Source organism: Triticum aestivum, chromosome 7A (assembly GCF_018294505.1).
Source record: "Triticum aestivum cultivar Chinese Spring chromosome 7A, IWGSC CS RefSeq v2.1, whole genome shotgun sequence".
Lineage (NCBI taxonomy): Eukaryota > Viridiplantae > Streptophyta > Magnoliopsida > Poales > Poaceae > Triticum > Triticum aestivum.
In genome coordinates, this window is record NC_057812.1 from 420,287,142 (window position 1) to 420,294,624 (window position 7,483).

Consider the following 7,483-nt stretch of genomic DNA (forward strand, 5'->3'; position numbering starts at 1 on the left):
ATTTAGCTGTGAGTTGCAAACGCCATGCATTATCACATTATGGTATAACATGTGCACAGCACGTGTATCACCGCTATATTCATGCATGCAATGTTTAAAACACTATGATCTCCTATTCAAATATATGAATCCGCTTTCATATTAAATTATGATCTTTGTTAGTCTCTTACACCCACACAATCCTCTAAGCTTTGTAGCTACCACTAACTTTCTCTCGTGCATGCACACGCCCTCCTCGCCCTCCCCCTCCCTCAGCATTCTATCCACCGAGCACATTCACTTTTTTCTTTGGGTCGTTCTCCCAAAGTCTCCACAACTCCTTTCCGACACACACCGATCGATAAACCTCTCCAGCGATGCCTGCCTACAACATACAAACACACCTTCAATCTCCTCCTTTATGTGTCCTTGCCTTGTGTCTCTCATATGGTCAGACACACGTGTAAACTCTCGCCCCTCTTTTCATCGCTCTCACAACCGCACACTCCTCCCCCTATCTAGCTAGTAGTTGGGCCTCTCGCACCACCTCCTAGCTCCATTATCTCTGTCTATCCGTCTCGCCGGGCCTTATTTGCCTCTAACAAATGGACCTACACCGACCGATCTCTCGCTATACATATAGCTAGCTAGGTCCTTATAACTCGTTTTTACCCACACGTCAATCGATCTACCTCATTAGTTGTGTCTCTCCCTTCCCCCGACAAACAACAATTGATCTACCGATCTAGTTAGGTTTGCTTACCAAACACATGGTTCCCCTTCATCATCCATGGATGCGTCCCGACAGATCTATCACGCACAGGCACACACAGAAACACATCCCCACTCTTATTGATAACATTGTAGTTCCACCCACAGTTTGTCTAGTAGGCCTCTCCCACCATCTTCGAGAAGCAACTCCATCACCCATCCAACACTCTACCCCTCTCCCTCCCTCTCCCTCCCTCTCTCTCTCTCTCCTCTCTCTCTCTCCCATCATATTTACCGTCCTTCAGTTTTGTATGGATGTCGACCGCTCCCTCAAGACATAGATGGGTCTCTCCTTCTCAACACATATACGAGTCGTTCTACCTCTATAGTTAGGCCTCTGCCTACCCCTCCCACCACCCCCTCCCCCCACAGACACCGATACATCAAGCGCTCTAGTCATGTCTCCCTGCCACACATAAACTTGATGTGTGCCGTCTAACGTTCCGGTAGGCCAGTCGCCCTATATCTTTGACTTGTACACACACACAATTTCGATGGCTCTCTTCATCAATCTCGCACCCACCCACTTGATCTTCTCTTCGACTCTATCGATAGGTCTGACCCCTCCCTCTCTTGTGGATTGCCCGACCCTCTATGTATGATATGGATAGGCCTCCATTTCACACACATTGCATGCAAAATTTTGTTTGAGATGTCATCGACACATATTCCCACAAATAATTCATGAAATCGACCCCCCACCCCACCCCCACCCCAAAACAAAAAACACTCATGAACGTGGTTTGTATCTCTCACACACACCCACGTAGGTGGGGGATGTGCACGAAGAGAAGAGGTGCATGCACGACGCACGTACTCCCATCTCTTTCCCAACCACACCCGCGCGGGTACACGGTGGAGCTCATTTTTGTACGAAAAAGGCAGCCCACGTGGTAATTTGGCACGTGTACTGCTTGTCCACTTGGTGGAGGGAGGATCGTCTGCCACGGTTGAACAAAAAAATTGCGACTTGACATGTTATGTTAAAAAAAGAGGCAAACCATGTGGGGCCTACCTTAGAGGCAAGGCTCTATACACTGGAGAACTTTTAATGTGTCCCGTCAACTCGCTGAACGAGGAGAAGCTTGCTTAGTACGCTGTCTCCCCCACCCCCGGGCGCGGTGGCTCGCAGGATGAGGTGAAGCTTGCTTACTACGCCATATGCCCGCTCCCTCGCCCATGCGCGCTGTGGCTCGCAGGACGAGGAGAAAAATTTACTACTCCCTCCATTTACTCCTCATCCCTACTACCTTGGTTATAGAGATTATATCATATTGTTTGGAATATATATGTTCTTTAGTAGATTTCAATATGAACTACTAGTACATACTCCAAACACTTATGTATATAGACGTATTTTAGAGTGTAGATTCACTCATTTTGCTCCGTATGTAGCACTCTCCCTCGCCCCTCGACCCTCGCCCACGTGGTGGATGTGCAGCAATTCATTCGGTCTCATATAGCCAGAACGATATATACTGCACTACAATTATTGCTCGACTTCCCGAAGAGGCGAAGAGCCGAACGCAAGGTCAATATTTTGGAGATGCCAAGCGCAAGGTCATAGGAGAACGAGTAGTAGGTGCCGCGTCATTTATAAATAAAGTTTTTTTCTTCAGTGGCACATACGCAATATGATAGGTTCATATGGAGAGAAAAGGAAACCGCTCCACTATATACATAGTCAGGACGGGCCAGCCTACGCGGTTGCTTGCTAGGGTTGCTCTCTTCACACTCTCTTGCATAAAACGACTGTGGCCACATCTCTAACATCCCGATGGATCACGTCCGCTTGGGGAAGGGGTGGATGCTTAGTGTAGATGCGATGGCCGTCGCCGACGGCAAAAACCCACTGTCGGCACGTCCCGATCAGGGGTCTCTGCCGTTCTCTCTCACAAAGCCGGTGAGGTTGCCTTCGTCCCTTGCTCACTGCCACGACGTGGGCAGTTGCCGCCTCCCGCCGCCCTCCTCAAGGTTGAGCTACGTCCCTCGGGTACAACTCCCTTTACAGCCGGCTTGCACCACTGCTCCAGCTGCCCACATCACTCCCTGTGGATATTTCTCTACTTCTTTGCCCCGCACATACCTCTACTGGATTCTACGTACTGTATTTGTGATGAGTTTATGTCTCATCAACTAGTCCCAGTAATCTTATTCTAATCACGCTTGTTCAATTTCTTTGCCATAGGGATGCTCATCTGGATTTTGGTGAAACTGCACAAAATGATCCGATGGTCAAAAGGTTGCAAACTTCATTTATTAGGAAGCTCGAACGTTGCCAGCAAATTGAAGCCTGGTCAGGGTTCACGGTTCAAGGGCTAGGGACTACATGGATCGTTTCTTTCTTTAGCTACCTTTGTTCTAAAATAAGTGTCAACTTTAGTAGTCGTACAACTTTGTACTAAAGTTTACACAAAGTTGAGAAACTTATTTTGGAACGGAGGGAGTACATATTTGCTATGATCTATCAATCATTGAGATGCAATAGCATGCATGTTAGTCTCCTTTGTATTTGATGAAATGTTGCAACGGGCAACCTTGGACGCAAGATACATGTAACAGAAGCTGGAAGCTTCATAACATTGTACAAATTTATCTCGCTGATAAATTACAGTACGTACTATAATAGTACTTCCTCCGTTCCTAAATATAAGTCTTTGTAGAGATTTCACCATGAACCACATGCGGATGTATATAGATGCATTTTAAGTGTAGATTCATTCATTTTGTTCCGTATGTTGTGGAATCTCTACAAAGACTTATATCTACTAGTAATAGCTAGCCCCCACTACTAGGAATTCTCTATCCTCTCCTTGAGCCACGTCGACAAAATTGATGTAGCCGTTAGATGAAGTAAATCAGTCCATAATAGCCGTCTGATCTTGACGTTGAGAAGCTCCGCACTAAGCCACATGCAAGCATGCAGAAATACCGTGCCACATGCATGTGAGTGGGTTGTAAATCACATCAACATGTCTGCATGCAAGCATGCACCGGTAGCATGCATGTAAATGAGCTTTTAAGTCCCATTAACATGTCAAAAAGAAAAATATAATCCCATTATGCAGTAGGAGTTGGCTGATCTTTTTTCCTTACGTGGGATGATCTAAATGATGATGGGAGTTTATTTAGTTTGGCTACCACATTTGTCATGCGGTTATAGAGTTTTTTTGTTCCCTTACATCGATAATTTTGCGTAGAGAGATATACTGTTGTTCCGCGCCAATGTGCGGGGACTCATCAAGTAATATTTAGGAACGGAGGCAGTACTATGTAAAGAGTTAGGTGTCGCACGATGATAGTGTGAGGTGGGCCATGTAATCACTGAGCCTGCGTGTTTTCACTTCTGTTGCACGCCTCCGCTATAAGAATGGAGAAAATTGTAATCTAGTAGTAGTAGTAGTAGTATACCTCCTTTCGCTGAAAGCGTGGGACATCCAGCAGTCCTACGACCTCAGTAATAAAGACCAATGAGCCGTCAAATCACATAGAACCAGCAGTAAGTTGGACGGACAAACCAACCATCACTCTTGTGCCAGTGAGAGGTCGCATCCGCTCTGCCCGAGCATGAATGCGGCACCGATTATTTGGAGCAGCGCTGACCGTTTCGGGCAGGAAGTGCGTGCGGGCGATGGAGGGGCTTTGGGTGGGCCGGGCTGGTCAGGAGCGGGCGTGGCAGCTGTCCGCATGTCCCTACCGGACACGCCCGAAAACGAGAGGATGCACCGACTCTCGCGGCTAAAATCATACACTACACAACATCTCTCTGTAGGAGTAGGTCGATCTGTCGCTCTCTCTAACACACACATGGTGTTAAACACACACACACACACACACGCACACACACACACACGCACGCACCTTGGTCTCGTTGCACCTTCTAACGTGACTTATTACACCTAGACGGAGGGAGTAGTAAGTATACGAGATACGGTGGCACACTGACTTAAGTCGAATACAAGTGCCCAAAATTTGTGTGCATGTTATAATAAGGATTCACTTAAAATAGTACGTGAGCGAACAGAGGGATCAATTGGACAGTGTTCCCGAGCAGTAGCGAGATGTGTGAGGTAAGGTACACCGTTGGCGCTTTTAATTTTTCTTATTAATTTGTTTATTTCACCCTCTGACTGGTGGGACCCAACGTACTACGTGGAGAGAGGTAAGGTGACTAAGGCCGCATTATTTCTGCACCACTATGGATAGTATTACCACCAAGGCCACATGACACGATTATGATTGAAATCCCAATGACTCCCACACACACACAAAAAGAACACGGCATGCTTGTCACACGAATGCAGGAATGTATAAAAGGTTATTTCCCTCTCGTTGAACATAACGGGAGGGTTGTGTAGCTGCTTAGCCTGTTCGCTCACTCTCTCACCCTCTCCCGCTCGAGCCTCAGCACTTGTAGTTGCTCTCTTCACACTCTCTCGCCCTCTCCAGATCTAAACAAGACTTCGTTGGCCTCTCTCTCTCCCCTCACTGCTGCTCAAAGAGCCGGCAGGATCCGTCTGCCGGGAAGGGAAGGAGGCTTAATGTTGTCGCCGTCGGTGAGGGACTACTGGCGCAACTGTTCACTTTCCACCCAGCGGCGGCGCTGGAGGGCATCCGACCCCTTCTTCTTTGCCGCCATCCCGTCGCCCACCGAACCACGCCCCAAGAACCTTAAGGTATAATTTACTTACTCCACATGCATTGCTCTAGCTGCATGTATACCATGAATCTAGGACGTGGTTCAAAGAGGAAAGGAGTGGGGGAAAGTAGTGGGAAAAGTTGTATATAGCATGAATCTAGGACGTGGTTCAAAGAGGAAATGAAGGGGGAAAGTTGTATAGCATTAATCTAGGACGTGGTTCAAAGAGGAAAGGAATGCGGGAAAGTAGTGGGGAAAGTTGTATCGCATAAATATAAGACGTGTTTCAAAGAGGAAAGGAAGGGGCAAAAGTACTAGTTCAAAAAGGAAAGGAAGGGACAAGGCTGTAGAGTTTGAGCAGGACTAGATTTGCTGCGCTCACATAGGGAAAGGCGTCTAAAGATAACAAAACTGGGACCAACACAAATATGCTCCTTGGTTGCTTGTTCTTTGTTGCAACAGACTGTGCATGACCACAGTACACCGGTAGATGCACATGGTGCTGGTGCGTCCAATGTCCCGTGCAACTGATTAGCTGTTGTTAATCTAAGGCCCTGATTGGTTAAAAACTCCCTAGTCCCTACCTGCTGGGTTCCAGGGACTAAACATGGACTAGAGGTTATTAAATGACATGCTAAAAAACCATGTTACCCCTAGTAATGAACTAATATGGACAAGGTGCGATGCGTGGCAGGGGCAACTATTGGAAGAAGTCCCAAAAAGACTCCCTCGGGGTCTTCTTTCTTTAGTCCGAAATGCCCACTTTTAGTCCCTAAAAGTCCCTCCTCTTTGGTTTAGATGGGACTGACACGGAGTTTTCTTAGTCCCTACACCAAAATGTCCCTGTAAACAAACACCCTCTAATAATGCCACTTGAAAATTGATGCAATGCAATAGTTAAAAGAAAATTACATGTTTAATGAATTTTATTGTTAATATAATCTCTATGTTAATATTAATCAATGCCACCATTTGAGAAATGCTACTGTCTTGCTTTCTTTCCCATTTAGATAAGGTAGATGCTTCTTTTTGTTGGCTTTTGTGTCATCCACCGTTATTGACCACTAATTGTTTCCTTTGCACCTCTGTGTAAACAAGGTTATCTGCTTCACCTCGTTGCCATTGTGACCTTTTGTTGCACTGCACAAAACACTTTTGTTTTAAGAGTGTTTTGTGCAGTTCAACCAAAATGTCACACCGACAACGTTGCTTGATTGCTTGATCTTAGTGGAACTGCACAAGAGGAGATCTTACTTCCTATCCGTTAAGGCGAATTTGGTTCAGATCTTCTTCTTGTGAGTTGTTTGAATTCTGCATCATGAGAGGTCAGTATTAGCCTTCTTTCACATGATTCTGCAGTGTGCATTCATATGTTGTGCTACTTGTACGATAGTGTTGCTTGATTTTAGTGAACTACACAAATGGAGACAAGACTTCCAATCTGTATGTGCACCGTAATATCCCATTGAGGTAAGATAAGGATATTTCACAACTGCTGGCCTGTATTTTGCCACTTTCATCAGAAAATTAAGTTTAGTACTACACTTGTGCTCCCTAATTGACATGCCAAATCTTACATTGAAGGAGATGCTTCTTTGTTATTGAACCAAGTGATGAAGGGGAAGAACAAGGGGAAGAAAAACAAAAATCAACTCCCGGTGCTGTAATGAAGCACTAGAACTGTGATGACACAAGTAATGATATAGTTTTGCATGTTAATTTATTACTATGGCTAGAACGAGCAATTGTTTTGCCACTGATTTGATGCCACTCTTAATGTAATATGTAATTATCTCTACTTGTGCAAACATGGATCTTTTTTGAAGAAACCATATATTTTAGTGGAACTGCACAAGAAGATGTTGGAAACATTAAACTAATCGAGGAGTATATAGTAAGCATGGCCACCACCATAGATTTCAATAGATGGTTCCGGAGAATTGCTTCATCTGTATGCTCTACACAATAAGCCTCCTGACAAAGGTTGGTACTCGCCCACTGATTTCATCCATATGATTGAGCTTTGTCATCTCTATTGGTGTTGTGCTACTGTTTAGATATTGTCATGAAAAAGTGGTATTGTCCTTGAGAAGT